The sequence below is a fragment of the Sorex araneus genome, chromosome 1 (assembly GCF_027595985.1).
Source record: "Sorex araneus isolate mSorAra2 chromosome 1, mSorAra2.pri, whole genome shotgun sequence".
NCBI lineage: Eukaryota > Metazoa > Chordata > Mammalia > Eulipotyphla > Soricidae > Sorex > Sorex araneus.
The window spans coordinates 116,027,737-116,047,443 of NC_073302.1; the positions used below are offsets into that span (position 1 = coordinate 116,027,737).

Here is a 19,707-nt window from a genome sequence, read left to right on the forward strand (position 1 = left end):
GTTTGCTGATGTATACTTACTCCCAACTATTCTATCAGAGCAATTCACTTAGTTTTCTAAAAGCACTAAAAATTCAAATATGAAACTTTATTTTTACTCAGATGAGCCTCACGCATGAAGGAACTGACAGAACCCATCCTAGGAACCCAGGTATGCGGGACCCGTGACTGAGATCTCCAAGTCTGCACAAATCGGGACTGGATCTCCTCCACCCTGATCCCCCATTTTCCAGTAGCTTGTCCAGTAGCTTGGGAGTCACACCTACAATCTCCCCTCCCCCCCACTCTGTACGATGCAATCTCATCAACGGCCAAGATCCAGATACAATAAAATAAAGAGAGCAATGCAGAATCTCGCACGCCAGAACCTGGCAAGCTACCCATGGTATATTCAATATACCAAAATCAGTAACAATAATGGGCCTCATTGCCCTAACCCTGAATGTGACAGGGACAAATGGAGACGTTATTAGCACCCACTCAAGCAAATCAATGAGCAATGGGATAACAGTGATACAGTGATTCAGTGATTTTCTTTTACATTTTTTTTTTTTGGTTTTGGTGCTCAAGACTTACTCTTAGCTCTGTGCTCAGGGATCACCAATGTCAGGGTTTAGGAGACTACCTGGGGTGCCATTTGTAAGTACCTCCAACCTATGCTATGCTATTTCTCTGGCTTCTCTATCCAATTTTAGTAAGATTCCATATTTTCTATTAAAAATAAAATTCAAAACACTGAACTTTGGAGTAATAATCTTGAGACACATTATACATGTGGATATATCTATCTGGATATAAAAATAAATATACACATAGTATTAATAACAGCTTCACTATAATGTTATAAAATTCCCCCACTCTATCATTATAAATACCAATTAATTATTGAGATTTACTATTTATATTTAACAGAACTCTGTTTTAACTAAACTGCATTCAATTTAATTATGATGAAAAATACATTTATTATGGTTATGATACTAATAGTTTTCCTTTTTTATCATTGCATTAGAGATCTCAGTTGAAAACTATGCAAATAAATAGAAACTATAATTTGCATATGTAATCATACATATTACAATAGTAGTGTATTATTTAGTCTGTAGCAGAGTAATCATTATCAAAAATACAAATATAAATAATATTTAATATTAGAAAACATAGCAATTGAGTTCCAGGTGATAGAACAGGGGTTAAGACACTTGTCTTGCATGAGTTCAACACTTATCCAATCCCCAACATAACATATTGTCTCCTGGGCATATCCAAGGAGTGATCTTTAAGTACAGACCCATAAATCACCAATAAGCCCTAACACCACTAAATGTGCCCCCTTCCACAAATAAGCATCATTATAACTGAACCTATATATAACATATTACACCATCTGGACTGTTCAGCAGAAGGAATAATACTATTTCCTTTTATGTAGTTAAAATTATTTGAAAACCAGCTCAGTTGTAGCAGAGGTGATTTCCAAAGCACTAATAAATTATAGCATAAATATTAAAGAAGTGGCAGTCATGAAATTATTTCTCCTTAAATGTTCGGTTATTGTCTGTGTTTTGATAGATATGAGGCAAAGCTATTTCATCCCTGTTACAATTTTAATACTTATCAAACTTGAAATTCACCAAAACATAATTTATCAGTAACAAAACAAATATGAAATGGCTATCGACATTCAGATATGTAAAATGCCAAATGAATTATTAAACATTTTACAATCTAGGGCCAGCATAAAGTACAATGGAATAGGTGCTATCTTTGCATGTGCTGACCCTGGTCTGTCACTGGTAGCATAAATAGTTCTCCAAACAGAACCAGGAGTGGGTCCTTAGTAAAACGAGTAGTAATCCAGATGCATAGTTGTATGTACCCTAAATCCCTGAACAACAACAAGAAAAGTTTCAATTCAGATGGTTTCCTTTATATTGAACTGAGATCTTTCATAAGAATGTTCTTTTGAAAATAATAACATGCATTTCTGGAAATTATCTAAAATTATTACAGTAAATACTTTGGTAGAAAAATATAGATCATGAAGTTACATAGCTAGAGGGCTCTTTTTGAACAATTTTAGAAGTGATACTCGGTTTTATAAATATAGCATATCTTGCATGCTATGTTTGTCCCGAAGAAATAAAATATTTGCCTTTATTAACTGAGACTATACAATGCTATATGTATTGTTTTGTCTCCTGATATACTTGGTTTCTATAAACATTGTCTTTTATGGATATTCTAAGGTATTGTTTCAGAAGTGTTCGAGGGAAAGTGGTTTACTCATTGGTTACTCTATTAACAAGTAATAAAATATAGAAAATCTTGCCTAGCTCAGTATAAATTTTGTCAGTTACATCATTCTTATAATTCATTTTCTAAATAAGGAAAATATTATCCTTCAAACTAAAAAAAATTCAGATAATTACCAGCCACTGCAATTTTTATCATAAGTTGAATTTGTACGTGGAATTAAAAAACAATGAGGTCATCCATGCTCTTCAGAGCTGTCAAGCATAGTTCAAAACAATGGCTGGCTTTCTAATTCAAAATTATGAAACTATTATATGCCTTGGTGTTTCACTCATTAACTAGAAATTCAAAACATTATCTTACCATTAAAAGAAATAAAGACTATTAAATCACCCTTTCCTCCTGCAGATGACTTTAAACTTGAAACTGGAATAAGAAAGTACCCCCTAAAAGGTGGGGGAGGGGCAGGCAAAGGTCAGGAGAGAAGTGTCAAAGAAAAATTAGCTCTTTGCCTTAATCATAAACACTTTTATTGGTGAACTTTATGTAGTATAAATACATGCGGATTTTAATAAAATAAGTTTCAATGAAATACTATTTGAAATAGAATAGAAAAATAAAAACTACATGTGCATGTGTGTTGTATAATTTAATATGTATAAATATTTATATTGCCCAAACCACAGCAATGATACCTCACAAAGTTTCCTTCATCTTTTCCTGGACAGTGAGATCCATTATCATGAGTTTTCTGTTTGGGGAGGTGTTTCTTGGTAATGCTATTATAAAATTTCTTGGTTAGGTTCCAGAGATCGTGCTTTTATTCAGGCACTTTACATTCCTAATGTGGCTATAAGACAATCTCTTACCAGTGCTAAATTTAGGGATAAGTGCACTAACACATTAGGGCTGCTATGAAAATGTATGAAACTGCTACGATGCTTTCCTCACTGTTCATTACTTACCATAGTTTAGTAACGAAGATAATATAGGTTCCAGGGGGATAGATACTTAAAGTATCTTATATGAGGGGAAAAAAACTTTTCTAGGATTTTTAAAACAAACCAGGAATCACTGTTTCAACTCATCACTATCTAATACTTTAGTATACGAGTTCCTGTTATGAATTGGATAATTCAACACTATCTTTTCCAATTAGTTTTGCCAAATTTTCACATGCAATTTGACAAACTTTCTACAAGTCATGTTATTATGTCTTCACATAACTATATAAAATCAGTCATGAAGATAGTTAATATTTCTTTTTTAAATTTCCAGAATCATATACACATAAATAAGAATGTCATTGATATTAATTTACCTATTTTAGTTCATTTTTCAAAGGAAACCCACTAAAAATAGTTACAAGACAGATGTTTTGTATTATGAAACAAGCTAATACTCTATACTAAAATTGTGCTTATAGGTTATCATCAAGATAAACAAATCTGATTAAAATTGTGATATATATACACATACATGGTATATATTATGCAGTCAGAAATATAAATATTTCAAGTATCACACTGAACATTTCTTAAAAGTGATCACATGTTTAATTTCAAATATCAGATTTATTTATATTTTAAATGCTCACTTGAGCAAAGAAAATTAGCCTTAAAGAAAACAACAAATTATTGATTCACTGCATTAACACACCTATATTAAAATTAGAATTATCTGTTATTTTTATTATGAAGAACAATATACAGTAAAGTTTGTTCAAGGAACACTCATGTATTTTTTAAATCTAGTTCACTTTATTTTATACTTTTCTGCATAAAATATATTGTCTTATTACTCACATATTTTATTTTACATCATTTTAAGTATCATCCCAAGCATTCTAATCAACTCCACAAAAATATTGAGGCAATATTCTTGAGCATGTATGTTTGGAAATGCCTCAAAACATTACTGATGCTTACAGAGAGGGAGGGAAACTGATAGAAATAAAAACCTCCAATTGATTTTTTTAATCCCATTTGGTGAGTTTGCCAGTGAAGGAAACTGCGCTAGGAAAGCTTTGCGTATATAGGAAAACATTCAATGAAACCTTTTCATACAAGGTGACATTCAAAAGACTTTATGATCCAACACATCTTATCAAATATCACATCTAAGAAAGCAATTTGAGAACAACTTTACTATCGTGATCCTGTTACATATAGGCAATACTCCACAGCATACGTATATCAATTATGTCAATTAGGTGACAAGTACAATAATGGTGCATAATTACGTAAACCATTTCAAAAGTATTCTTTAAACAATCAATCTGATTAATAGAGGAACAAACATATTCCCCATTCAAGACATGTATATTGTATTATAGAAATTGCTTTGTTAGTACCAAGAAATTTAAATTAGTGAATTTTTGAAAAAAATTATAATCTCTGCACCCTTTAAAACAGTTACATGTCACTTCCATAGACTTGCTCATATTATGTGCTTTATATCATTTTTATTTTTTCAAATTATTGTAACACAATTATCTCAGCATCTCAGCCTATTAAATGCTTACAAATATTACATGATCTCCATATAAAAAAACTTCAGTTAAATCTGTATGTTCTATCCAAGACCAGAGATGCATACTGATCATGTTATATACAAATGCTATCCTCCTTGTGCTAAACAGCATGTTGTCATTTCATTTCTATATTTTCAAGTATCTCACCATCATATCTAGATTAACCAGTTTCATAGTGCCACAACTGTGATCTACATACAAGGATTTATCTATGAAAATAAAGCATTGTCTAAATCTGAAAATAGAATCTACCTTTAACTGAGAGCAGGAGGTTTTTAAATAACATTTTTGCACATTAAGAGCACTGGACACATTTATTCTTAACTTTGACTCAAGAAAGATAACTAGGTAATTCCACAGACATGAGTGTCAACTGTTATGTAAAAGTTACCAATTTTTACTGTCACCAAATGACTCATTGTTCATGTTAAATACATTTCCAAAGCCTAATGAAAAATTCTGTTTGAAATCTCAAAGACCTAAAACATAAAATACTGAGTTGTAACAAGTATCCAGAAAATACCCCAACTTCCCCCTAAGTCTGGAGTCCACTACGTTCTCACGTAAAGTTGACCACAGAAATGTGAACTTATCTACGACAGGTGACCACATTTTTATTGCACCTTCGATATTTAAAATAGATTCTGAGAACATATATTGTTAAGGTATCAAAATGTAAGTACTATAAGATACGGATAACCTTGGAGTTCAAACTCATTATGTCTCTCTTGAGATTAGTCTATTTTCAAAACTTAATTGATATGGATGACTTCATTGCATATGCATAAAAAATTGTTAATCAATTTCCACATCACTTCAAATAAAGCATGCCAGTTTTGCTATTGAAACTGCCTCCCGCCCTATGTGTGTGTGAGTGTGTGTGTGTGTGTGTGTGTTTAGTTTATATCTGGTAGGTACTGCATTCAGAGCCATTTACCAATGATAATGGGAGAGCAATTATAACCAAGAGATGTGCACAATCAGACCTGAGTAAGAAATAAATACCTGGAGAAACGTCCCTTCCTAAATAAAGCCATCGCCCTGATCCTGCCACTCTATGTTCACTTGCATATGTGTAATATTACCATTTGTATATCATTTTATTTTAATATTAAACTTAATAAATAACATTTATTAAAATACTCAGGTGTCTATTTCTGTCAGTTTTGACTTAGATTATGTAAACAAAAGTTCTAAGAAACCAGGGTCTATTCCAAATTAATATATGTTAACATATATATGGTGAATAATTCAAAGCCACTCAAATCAACTAATACAAATGCTAAGTTGAGTTTTATTTTTCCTAACGATGCTTTTTAAAAAAATGTAAATGCAATCTTCCTGCGAAGATGTTGGATAAGTACCAGTTTTGTAGAATTAAAATATGAAGCCAGCCTTCCAAGTTTTTCCACGGAGTATTTCCATACCTTCTTCAAACTCTACAAATCGTATTCTTACCTGTCTCTAAAATTTCAGAGCGACAGAGAGGGAGCAAAAAACAGAGTCCCTTGGACCGATGCTGGCATGTGTCTGTCTGACTTCCCTACAAGAAATCAAATGCCAATCGCTTGGGTTCTCCTCAAGCAAGGTAAATAATAACTAACCCTTACCTTAGGTAGCGGTGAAACCGACGAGCCTGGTCCGCGCTGCCCACGCCGGCGTTTCTACGCTCTCATTCCTTCTCTTCTCTTCGCAGAGCGTCTCTTCCCCGATGAATCTTCGTGCATCTCAGTGTGCTTCCCTCCGCGAGCATCACTTTTAACTCCGACAGGCAGGAAGCCGAAGCCAGAGGAACTCTCTATCTGATTGGTCTCCATTCAGCGGTGCTGATTTGCAAGGGACTGTTCCTCACCGGGGAAGATGCTACCGCTGAGGGCGCTGCGGGGCTCCAGGTTCGGGGCTGGGGCAGCAGAGATCCCTCCTGCCAGGGGGATTTGCAAGCGAATGCAAGTGGGAGGACTCAGACCCTGGGGCTTGGTCAGAGACCCCCACCCTGGAGAGAAAACCGGGGCCCTGTACTTGTAGGGTTAATAAACTCTACTGAATCTCTTTGCAACGGTGAGAGAGAGAGGTCACAGCCAGTCTGTCACTTGAAAGTGATCTGTGCACAATGAGTCACCTAGAAAGTGCTCTGGCTCAAATCATCTCCTGCACGGTCCCTGGAGAATCCACCAGCGCCTCTTTTCACCTTTCAAGAGAACATTTTCAAGTTGGACCTTAAGGAAAAAAGACCCGGTATCTGTTCATCACGGACAATGATGATTTCATATCTGTGCACAGAAGAGGTTAGAAGCTGGGATAATATCTCAAAACAGTCATTTAAAAAAAAGCTTCTGCTTGACTTTGTAACGTATTCCTTTTTAGTTAAAAGAATCATTTCAATTGTATCTTCAAGCGTCTACAGCACTTTTTTTTTTAAACTTAACTGTGTCATTGAAAGACTTCACTTTTCCAGGTAAGATCCAAAAGTAAAGATGGCATAGGCATGCCACACGAAGCAGATGGCCCAACCTGTTTGATTTTACACTGGACACTGAACGCAGAATAGGCAGATTAAATCACCACAGAGCCAACCCTCATTTCAGTGGAGAAGTCCCTTTAGTACTTTTGGAAATGGCACAATAAGAAGGATATTGATTAGTAGATAAATCTTTCTTAAAAAAATAAAAGAATATTCTAGTAATAGTCATCCTAAATGCACGGTGGGAATATGGCTCTCTTTATAACGGCTCATTAAGTCACAGTAAGTAAATAGCTTAAGTGCCAAAAAATATCAATAACCTGCTTGATGCTTCAAAGGGAAACTGACAATATAAAATAAAATTGCCACTTTTTTTCTGCTTGCCCAATGGTGAAGTTCAGCCTTAAAGAATAGATAATAGAGCTCCTTGCCTGACGCACGTACATATGGAAATTTATTTATGGAAGGGAAAACAAATATAACACACAATTTACATTGACCCCAATAAAAGGTGATATTAGTCATTTATTGTCAATGATGGTCATTGAACATGTAGGATACTTTTATTTTTAATAGTTTTGAACTAGACATTCAGGAAATGGTCAGAAATATTTTGTTGTTCTACAAAGAGCAGAAGGGAGGAAACTAAAGTTTTATGCATATCGTTCAAGGCTAGCTATAGCCAAGCAGTTTAGATCAGCTTAGTAAATTCTTCATGGACGCTGAATGTTTTCTTGAGGCAAAGACACTTAATTTAAAATTCACAATCTCTGCTTCTTTATGCTCATTTTTTGCAGGTCTACTTGTTTCTTTAAATAAGTGTACATATTATAAGTGTCTCTTTGCTAATGCTGAGATAAAGTGAATTTATGTAAAGTGGAGAAAAGGAAGAAAACAAAATGTTTTATCATAATTTAAGGCAATTATTCACAAATAAAGCCTTCAATTTTTGAAATTGCGTATATTTCAGTTCTCTCTTTCACCCAACTGTAAAAATAGTCTTGTGTAAAATTCACAATCCAACAGAGTATTCTATAACCCAATTTGAAGTTAGTTTTATTGCTTCCAGATAGAATATGGTAGTATTGCCAAATTGAAAAAAGCAGTTACTCTCTTAGGGGGTTCCTATTTTTCACTTGTTTATCCTCCTGAGTGTGGAATAAGAAAAGCAAAGGACCTGAAATTGACATTATGGAAAATTATCTTACGACATGTACATAGCGACTTAGGAGTTTTCAAATAGAAGTTGCGTCCTTGTCCCATGCAGACAGCTTTGAATTCTTAGAATATCTTAAATCTTTAGCACATTGGTTTCCTTTCTTCATATGGTCTTATCTAAATCAGAAAAATCCAGTGGCAACTGTTCCAACTGAGGACGGATTCCCTTTCAGAGAATTATTATTCTACGCAGGCCCAAGCACCCCTATCTGTAAGATGGAGAAAGATGTGGAAATAAACAAAAATTGAGACTAAAGAGTCTCAATTCTCTCAGGTTGATATAACAAAAATATCATAGAGTGTAGATTTACTTTTTTTTAAAGGCACAGGCAGAGAAATGCTTTAGTCGCTTTGCTGCTTCATATTGCTATATCCAAGATCATGGTACCATTGCGTTGCTGTCTGCTGAGTACTCCTTTTCTTTCATTTTTCAGGAACTCCAATTCCATTCATAAGCGGTCCTTCTTCTTGACTAATCCTCTCCAAAGGTCTGATTACTAAGGGCTCCATCACAAAAGTTAAGATTTCAATGTATGGGAAAACACATAAGTATTCGGATCTTAGCAAGGCTAAATTGTGTTTTCTCCCTTAAAATTGTTCTTCCTAACACTGCACAATGTACAGGTAAAGAGAAACATAGCATGAACATCTGAGCATAGTCTCTTTAGCATCTTTGCAAATGTCCTTTCATACTAAAAAACACATAGAAGAGGTCGTAGATATTGTTTCCTTAACATGGACATTTTTCTTTGTGTTAAAAGATGTGTATGATTGTTCAAAATCTACAAAATAATCAAAAAGTGTGTTAAAAATGATTTTTTCCTGAGACAAATTTCAACTTGCCCTTAAATATTTGTCATTTTAGTGTTGGAAGTTATTTATTTATTTTTTTATTATTATTTAAGTACATCATCTTGAAATTCTCAAACTTAGAATGACCTCTGAAATACAGTTTTTCAAAATCTCATTTTTATTGTACTGACGCCTCCTTTCAACTTTTCCCTTTCTAATCTGATGACAGCATTTGACTTCCTCTTCCAGGTCTCTTCCATTGAACTTTGATTCTAACAAACACACCAGTCCTTCATTCATTCTTGTCACCACCCAAGTCTCACTCCTCTACGCACTCAGGTTAGACCTCAAGGTCCGCTATCAGAACCACTCCCTTGATCATTCTTGTTCTGCTGACTGAATGCGCACTGCCTCCAGTGATGGTAATTTTGTAGATTATGGTGAATCAAGAATAAATAGAAAAAGGCTCTATGTTCTGTGGATAGCAATGAACTATAAACCAGAAATAGATTCTAAGATCACAGTGATTTGAACACCAAATAACACAGCAGAAGTAGAATTTCAGAGTCAAAGTTCTATGTTTTTATTTCATAGTTCAGGGAGCTTTACATACTCCAGCCTTTATACAGAAGACAAAAGTTATGAGTTTTCCAGAATCCTTGAAACCAAACCTTGGATATTTTTAACTTATGTAGAATATAGATTCCATAAACAAATCTTGCCCAATTAAAAAAATAATGTCTGTGGCAATTGACCTCACCTAAATATTCTATTAGCCTCACTAGGGTTGATATTGCTATCACTAATAATAATACCACTATTATAACATTAAAATTTGCTAAATTTTATTGTACAACTGCATTAATAACTGCATGCATTTTATATCCTTAAACAAATCTACAACATTTTTTTCTTGATATAGTATATGATAGTCAGTGAGTTTATTTGTCAAAAATAATTTAGCAGGGCAATTTATAGAACTACAAACAGAAATCAGTTCTATTTTTGGGCCAGAGAAATAATATAGGCAGTAGAGTGCTTGCCTTGAAGGCTGCTGACCTGGGTTCAATTTTCTTTATCATCTATGGTCCTCTGAGCCCACCAGGAGAGGTCCTCTGAGCACAGAGCCAGGAGTAATCCCTGAGCACTGCTGGTATGATTCAAAAACCGAGACAAACAAATAAAATCCATTCTGTTTAAATTTAATATTCATGATCTTAAGCAATATACTCTTCAGATCCTTAAATTACCTCTTTATAGCAAAGAACATCACATCTCACTATCGGTGGGGAAAGATAACTGGAATATTTTGAATTTCCTCTAGGAAACAATGTGTATTTGTGTGTGTGTGTGTTTATGTTTGTGTGTGTATGTCTGTGTGTTTGTTTATAAGCAAATTTTTGGGGGGAATATGTACAAATACTTCTGATTATCAATCCAATATTCTTAAAAGGATTATGCTATAACAATAATTTCATTTACCCAAATTTTAGGAAAAGAGCTATCTTAAAGCTCCTAGAGTTGTATTAATCTTTCAATTTCTTTAGCACATAGAAACACATGCAGTTGTCATGCAGCAACTGATATAGTATTTGTTTTATGCAACTATTAAATTTCAAATGCAAAAAAATACAGTTAATTATCACCTGTATTTTTGTCACACCTGGCTCTTTGTTCAGCTAGCACTCTCTTGGCTGGATTCAAGGATACAAATGCAGTACCAAGGACCAAACCCTGGTTTTATACGTGTAGGGTAAGTGTCCAAGTCTCTGTTCTATCTCTCTGGCCCCTTTCTCTTCAATTAGAATAGTCTCCTTTTAGCTTCCCCATAAGCCTCGTATTCTTATCTGAAAAGTCAGAGAACAAAATTGCTTTTTAACATAAAAGAAACTTACTATTGCTGTATTTAAGATGCAAATCTAATCTCCCACACAATTATTTTTAAATAAGTGGAATATATCTTTAGAAAATGAAATATGGAAAAATCATTGGAGCACTTAGTATGTTTGTTTCATGGTCAGGTATTGTGGTACTCAGGGACACTTCCTAGGATTGCTCTAGGGATTGCTCCTGGGGATTGCACAGGGGCCCATTTGAAGATCATGATCAACCCAGACCACTGGCAAGTGAATTATGTGCTCAGCACTTTGTGATATGTCCAGATCCTCACCGGTGCTTTTCTCCATTAATTTTCCCTTTCCCCTTTTACTGCCTCTTTTCAATATATTTAACATTACAAATATGCTTACATAATTTTTGTATGATACGTAGTAGTTTTAAATTATTCAATTAAAAGTAATTTATAAGTGGATATATGTATTCATCAATTTACCTATAATTTATATATAGTTACTATCTATAATTAATATAGATATAATTTATATATAGTGTTTAGATATCTTGTTAGTATTTTAACCAAAAATAATCAGCCTTTAACAAAATATCTCTGCATCATACCTTTCAAGCAACTTACATTGTGAACATCTTTGTAAGTGAATTAATAACCTTTTTTTTTCAAATTCTACTAAATCCTACTTGCTTAATAACCATTTAAATTTAAATAGCATTTCAACTTTTCAGCTTAAAATTTAGATTTTATTTTCTTGCTAGGGCACAAGAGATAGCAGAGCGGGTAGGGCGTTCGCCTTGCACGCGGCCGACCTGGGTTCAATTCTTCCGCCCCTCTCAGAGAGCCTGGCAAGCTACAGAGAGTATCTTGCCTGCATGGCAGAGCCTGGCAAGCTACCAGTGGTGTATTCGATATGCCAAAAACATTAACAAGTCTCACAATGGAGACATTAGTGGTGCCTGCTGGAGCAAATCGATGACAGTGACAGTTTCTTGCTAAAACACTTCATTCATTTTGGGAATGGAGTGTTAGTACACTGTGTAGGGAAACTGCCACCCTGGGTTTGATCTCCAGCTTCCCATATGGTCCCGTGAGCACCCACAGGACAAATTCCTGAGTGCATAGTCAGAAGTAGCTCCGGGGTGTCACTGGGTGTGATACAAAAATAAATAAATGAACAAAATAAAAATACTTCACCAATTTGCTTTTGAACTTCTGGAAGTTACCCAGTATCTTTTGCTTTTCTGGTATTTTTTGCTTGAGATGAGTTTTATTTGGTTATCAAAAAGGTGTGAAATTACATTTCTGTATTCAATTTTCAGATTTATAAAGATTCCACATTTGGATTTAACTTCACTAATAATGAAAGAAATAAGAAGATTTGTTTTATAAAATTTAAGAAGAAAAAAATAAATTGAGAAAGTCTCTAATTAAATACTAAAAATGTTTATTTATATCCTAAAAGTATTGATATAAAATTAAAGATATTTTCTGTAATAAACAGCATCTCAAGCTTCCAAAAAGAAACCTGCTCAGGCAAGAAACAGAAATTATAGAGACTTGAAAGACATTTCCCGGTAAGTAACCTAATAATATCTCTGGATGCATCACATTTTGATTAATAATAATTTCTAGTACTCAACTCATGAGTATACTTTCATCAATCTCTTTAACATAAGTGTTTTGCAAAGCTTCCAGCTAATGTTGTCCCTCTCTTTTCTCTTATAATGGTAAAACTCTATTTAATATTATCTATCCTAAAATATTTTGTATTGTACATTAAGAATTTTTACACTTTAAAATATGTACATGACTCCAACTCTGAAAACTTTTATACTGCATGACTTGCAAAATGTATAAAATGGGACATATTTTATAAGGTATAATTATAATAAAATATATTATAAATGACACACGTTGCATTCTAGTTCAAGTCATACTTTGCAATATATTGGTCTTGAGTTCACAGCCGAAACAACATTGAAATATTTGAGTTAAACAGTAGCCTTAGATGGCTTTATCATCTCCAGAAACAAGCATATACTTCAAGAATACCTTTGCACACACACTATTTTGCTAGAAGCAAGGACATTCCAGAGTAGAAAGTCCTCAGAGTTTCTTCTGAAAGCCCCAGAGATAATTAACACACTGCTGAGTGGGGGGGGGACCTCCTGAGGCTTTCTTTTTAAACCCACTGAAAGGAGAGACTTTGTACTCTTCCTGAGTGTTAGAGTCTGGCTTGGGTTGGAGTAATTAGGTCAGTGGTCTTGACCCAGGTCACACATAAAAACCACTTGTGCATATGCTTTTCCTTTTGAGATTCTAAATCAGGCCTTAGCTGGTGCAGGAGCCTACAAACTAAAGAGCTGATTTGAGAAAGGCCCGAAAATTCACTCTGTGGGCCCCACACTGCTGCAGTGCTCAAAAGACTCTGGGTTCCCTTCTTTGAATTCTGGGATGCATTGGATAAGTAGAACCTTTTATATATCCTTGAAAGTTTCAGTTTGGCCTGTTTTTGCATCCTTCTTACATATTGTTGCAACTGCCAGCAATTTTTTTTCTATTCTCTTGATTTATTATTCAAGATATTGTAAATGCCACCTAATCCATGAAGACGTCCCCTGCACGATGGTTATAATTTACTTCTCCTTGTGAGTTCTCATGGGCGTTTATTTCTTTCTGGAGCTTGCATTTTCACAAGTCCCTCTTCCTCCATTTGACTAAGAATCTTGGGAGATGATTTTCCTCTCATTTGCATATTATAAAAACACCAGCACCAGCACATACATTACACTTGTCTGTAGTAGAAGAAAGGGTGGCTATAATTTAAAAAAAATAAGCAACTAGTTACATATAAAATCTCAATTTTTCCCCTAAAAATGAGCTGTCTGCAATCATTTCAGGATCTGTCAAACGTAGCTATTTTTAGTTATATAGCAGAATAGTTTAGTAGGCGAAGCGCTAGTAAAAAGTATTACAAACAGACCCTGAAAGGAATACTGAGTCTGTCAGCTCTGTTGACAGATCTTACATTTGAGAATTCAACCTGTGTGATTGAATTAATTGGATTTAAAGGACTTGTTATGTGGCCAGAGAGATAGCTCAAGAGCACAGGTCTTCTTTGAATGGTAGAAATCGTGGACTGAGTCAACAATTGGGGCACTGCAAAAGGGACCCCTGAGCACCAACAGAAATAACTTTTGAACATCACCTGGTGTGATCCAAAAGCAGAAATTAAAAAAAAAAAGAGAGAAGAAAAAGAAATAGATACTCTATATTTAGGGTAAACATTGTAGTGAACATATTCAGGCTTCTTTTCTCTGGTTATTCTCTGAAAAACTTTTGAACGCAGCCACTACCAGAACTAGTTCTACACAATTAAACTGAAGTCCTTTGAACTATTTTTATCAAGGTCAAGAAGCTTTTAATAAGTCAACATTTAAAAACTCACCAAAAAAAATGGGATGCATAAAATGCTCTTTATACAGCAATGGATTAACTGGCCTGAAAAAGTTTTCTAAGAAAATTTTGCTGTACAAAGACTTAAATTTATTATGTGATTCATTTAAACACTTGACAAGAACTGGTGTATTTCTAACTGTTATTTCAAGGCTATGGAAACCCTGTGCAGAATGGGAAACTTACACCCAAGAATAGTAGAGATGAATACCAGGTGGATCACTCCACAGCTTGGAAGTTGGCCTCACATGCTTCAGGGAAAGGCAGCTCAGATAGAGAAGGGACCACCAAGTAAAGGGTGCTGGGAGGGCCCGTTCTCGATGGGAGATGCGTGCTGAAAGTAGACTATAGACCGAATGATGGCCACTTGATACCGCTATTGCAAACCACAACACCCAAAAGGAGAGAGAGAGCAAAAGGGAATGCCCTGCCACAGAGGCGGAGTGGGGTGAGGGGGATGGAGGGAGGGTGGTGAGAGGGACACTGGGATCATCGGCAGTGAAAGAATGGGTACTTGATAATTGTATGACTGAAATGTTAAGCATGAAAGATTGTAAGTCTATAACTGTACCTCACAGTGATTCAATAATATAATAATAATAATAGTAATAATAATAATAATAATAATAATAATAATAATAATAATAATAATAATAAAAGAAATCCTGTGCAGGTAATATTTTGATTTTTTCTTTTTTTTTCTTTTTTTTTTTGCTCTTTGGGTCACACCCTGGGATGCACAGGGGTTACTCTGCACTCAGGAATTACTCCTGGCAGTGTTGAGGGGACCATATGGGACGCTGGGAATCGAACCGGGGTCCGCTGCGTGCAAGGCAAATGCCCTACCCGCTGTGCTATTGCTTCAGTCCCTGTGCAGGTGATATTTTGAAAGCACTAGTGAAACTAATGTGCTTTAAAACTCAAGTCTGAAAGAATAAACATTGATTTGCTCGTGACAACAAATAGAATATCTCCCTGAGAATAGTGTATAAAACTTGTAGCTCTCTAAAGTATACTAATTAGCCTTTGCTACTTCTATTGCATAGCAACAGACACAGGTTATAATGAAAGCATAAGAGTTAGTTGAATACTTTATCATACTTCAAGTTTTTTGTTCAAATCTTCTTTTATAATTGTTCTGGTGTTTTATCAAGAAAAGCTGTTAAGAATCATTGGTGAGGGAAGAGTCCTTATCATAATTGCATATAACTGATGGAAATAATGACTTTCATATCCAGAAGATGAAGATAACTCCTTTTCTTTTTTTTAATTTTTATTAATGAATCACCGTGAGGTACAGTTACAAACTTATGAACTTTCATGTTTGCATTTTGTTTACATCCCTCCATCAGTGCCCATTCTCCTCCACCAATGTCCCCAGTATCCCTCCCACCACCCCCACCCCAACACCCAGCACCCCACCCTGCCTCTGCAGCAGGGCATTCCCTTTTGTTCTCTCTCCTGTAGGATAACTCCTTTTCTAAGTGACTTTTTATTATTTTGTTTGTGCATACTTTATAAAAATTATGAACCAAATATATATCTTTCTTGCCTCTGGAGCAGATTGGCCTCAGATTAGAACTTGAGGCAGTTACTAAAGTTTGCATTACATTATTTTTGAGACTACAACAGACACATGTTTTACTTCTCAAGTATTAACTCCAATTTAAAGTACCATTTCCTAGGAATCCCACTGAATTAATAATTGAAGCCAAAGCAATAGAGCAATAGTTACAGTGGATAGGGCATTTACCTTGTAAAGAGCCAACCTGGGTTCAATCCCTGGCACACCATAGGTTCCTCAAGCCAGCCAGGAGTGATTCCCTGAGTGTAGAGCCTAGAGTAAGCTCTGAGAACCACCAGGTGTGGCCCAAAAATAAATTAATTAATAATTTAATTTTCTCTTCTAGAGTTAATATAGAATTTAGTAAAAATTATCCTTAAATTATAGCAGAGACAATTCCAATAATTTATCAAGTTTCATTTTTACTTCTTACTTTGTCTCTGAAGATGCTGGGTTCATGCTAGAAGGACTGACGTGGAGATTTAAAGTAGATAATTGGCAGGGATTGCCACTGTGATAGTACAGCAGAGAGGGTCCTTGCCTGGAAAGTGCCTGACCTGGGTCCAAAACCCAGCCTCCTATCTGGTCCCGGCAATATTTCTGGGTGTGACCCAAAACCAAAAAATAAATCAATAAATAACAATAATAAAATAGGTCACAATAGGTAAAAAAATAGGATATAAAATAGTGTCTGCGTTCAAAAGTATCGTTCATTCTTATAGGATTATGAGCTATAAAGCAAGTGGACAGATTGTCTAGCTGAATTAAACTTGTTCCCTAATAGTTTTGGGGAAGTTCATTTCCAATACATTAAAGGTTTAGGCAGCATTATTTATTCTTTAAAAAGAAAAACAAATGCTCATCCTAAATCCTACTTAAGTCCATATGAGAGAATATAATGTAAGTACTTTCTATCATGAAACTCAAATGTATATCAGAGTATTTATCCTTCCTTCTTCATTTCTCCTCCCACTGTTTGCTGATCTGAGTTATGTAATCAATGCTGAGGGTTTGTCATCATTTGATACTGTCTATTGTATTCATTTTCTTATTTATTTATTTATTTGTTTATTTATTCATTTATTTTGTTTTTTGGGTCTTTAATCCTATTTAAAAATATTTTCATACTGTTAGCTGTGGAATGTTTTTATTTGTTTTACCTTCATCCGCTTGTTCTTTTCTCACTCTAGTTACATAATAGTGTGTGACTATGCAATTAGGCAAATAGATGCTCAATTTTTCATATATACAAATGTAATCAAATGTATACAAATTTATATAATCAAATATAAATTTCTATAAATATGTATATTTATCACTGAAGAGGCTGGCAAGCTCCCCGTGGTGTATTTGATATGTCAAATACAGTACAATAACAGGTCTCATTCCCCTGGCCCTGAAAAGAGCCTTGAATCATTCGGAAATACAGGTAAGGAGAGGCTGCTAAAATCTCAGTGCTGAGAGTAATAGAGCCGTTACTGATGCCCGCTCGAGTAAATCGACAAACAACGGGATGACAGTGATCCAGTATTCTCTGAAGATTATAATAATACAACTTACATAAATTTCTTCGCAGTATATAATATAAAGGATTTCGAGATGATTCACTGTATATGGAAAGAGAACATGGGTTATATATAAACACTAGGAATTTCATTTAAAATTCCTATATTCTCACAAATTTTCTGTCTGCCAAATCCTGGAGAAATCGACCTTAAATAGCCAGGGATGACTTGCATTAAAAAAAGTTGGTTTTAAACTATACTACAAAGCAGTAGTCATTAAAACAGCTTGGTACTGGAACAAAGGCAGAGTGGCAGACCAATGGAACAGGGTTGAATACTCTGACACATCCCCCCAAATATATGACCATCTAATCTTTGATAAGGGAGCAAAAAAGGCAAAGTGGAACAAGGAAAGCATGTTTAACAAATTGTGCTGGCAAAACTGGACAGCTGCATGCAAAAAAATGGGCTTAGACCTCCACCTATCACCATGTACAAAAGTCAGATCAAAATGGATTAAGGACCTCAACATCAGACCAGAATCCCTAAGGTACATTGAAGACAAGGTCGGCAAAACCCTCCACGACATTGAAGCCAAAGGTATCTTGAAAGCTGACAAGCCACTGGCAAAGCAAGTCAAAACAGAGATAAATAAATGGGACTATCTCAAACTAAGAAGCTTCTGCACCTCAAGAGAAACAGTGACCAAAGTACAAAGACAATCTACAGAATGGGAAAGGATATTTACGCAGTACCCATCAGATAAAGGGTTGATAACAAGGATATACAATGCACTGATTGAACTCCACAAGAAGAAAACTGCCAACCCGATCAAAAAATGGGGTGATGAAATGAACAGAAACTTTCCTAAAGAAGAAATCCGAATGGCTCAGAGGCACATGAGAAAATGTTCCACATCACGAATCATCAGGGAAATGCAGATCAAAACAACCATGAGATATCATCTCACACCACAGAGACTGGCCCACATCCCAAAAAACAAAAGCAACCGGTGTTGGCGTGGATGGGGGGAGAAAGGGACTCTTCTTCACTGCTGCTGGGAATGCCGACTGATTCAGCCCTTTTGGAAAACAATATGGACGATTCTCAAAAAATTAGAAATTGAGCTTCCATTTGACCCAGCAATACCACTCCTGGGAATATATCCCGGAGAGGCAAAACGGTATAGTAGAGATGGCATATGTATTTCTATGTTCATTGCAGCACTGTTTACAATAGCCAGAATCTGGAAAAAATCAGAGTGCCCCAAAACAGATGACTGGTTAAAGAAACCCTGGTACATCTACACAATGGAATACTATGTAGCCTTCAGAAAACATGAAGTCATGAAATTTGCATATAAATGGATCAACATGGAAAGTATCATGTTGAGTGAAATGAGTCAGAAAGAAAGAGACAGACATAGAAAGATTGCACTCATATGTGGAATATAATGTAACTGAGAAGTACAAGTTGGCAATGATGCAACTTCTGGCAGATATCTCTCTGGACTTAGTTACTAAAATACTAAAATACAGAAACCCAAAACCGAGAGGCTGCTAAATGTGGTCACTCGACCTCATACCTCTTCATCCTCAGCAATGGAAAACAAATTATCTAATGCTTCCTTTTCAGCAGGTTTGACTTTAGGGGAGAGACTCTCCAAACAATAATAGTGAGTTTTGTTGAAATATTGTATGCAATCAAAGTGAAAGTAAAGTTCAATTTATCAGTTACACAGGCGGGGGGGGCTAAGGGTGGGGGGGCTAGGGGCGTGGGGGGGTTAGGGGTGTGGGGGTGCGGGGTGGAGCTATACTGGGATTCTTGGTGGTGGAATATGTACACTGGTGAAGGAATGGGTATTCGAGCATTGTATAACTGAGATTTAAACCTGAAAACTTTGTAACTTTCCACATGGTGACTCAATAAAAAAATTTAAAAAAAAACAAAAGTAGAGAGAGAGAACAAATTGGAATACTCTGCCACAGAGGCAGAGTAGGATGGGGGGATGGGATAGGGGGTGGGAGAGATACTGGGTTCAAAAGTTATAGAGAATGGACACTGGTCGAGG

The 19,707-nt window shown here is 35.4% G+C and overlaps 1 protein-coding gene across 1 annotated transcript in view; it reads right to left on the reverse strand.

Annotated features, from left to right (window-relative positions):
* Positions 1-6,555, reverse strand: part of CDH9 (cadherin 9) — a 143,484-nt gene extending 136,929 nt beyond the window's left edge. The window contains exon 1 of the mRNA XM_004605566.2: positions 6,399-6,555. The gene's annotated coding sequence lies outside the window, so the exon portion shown is untranslated. The remainder of the gene's footprint in view (positions 1-6,398) is intronic.
* Positions 6,556-19,707: the final 13,152 nt, after the last annotated feature.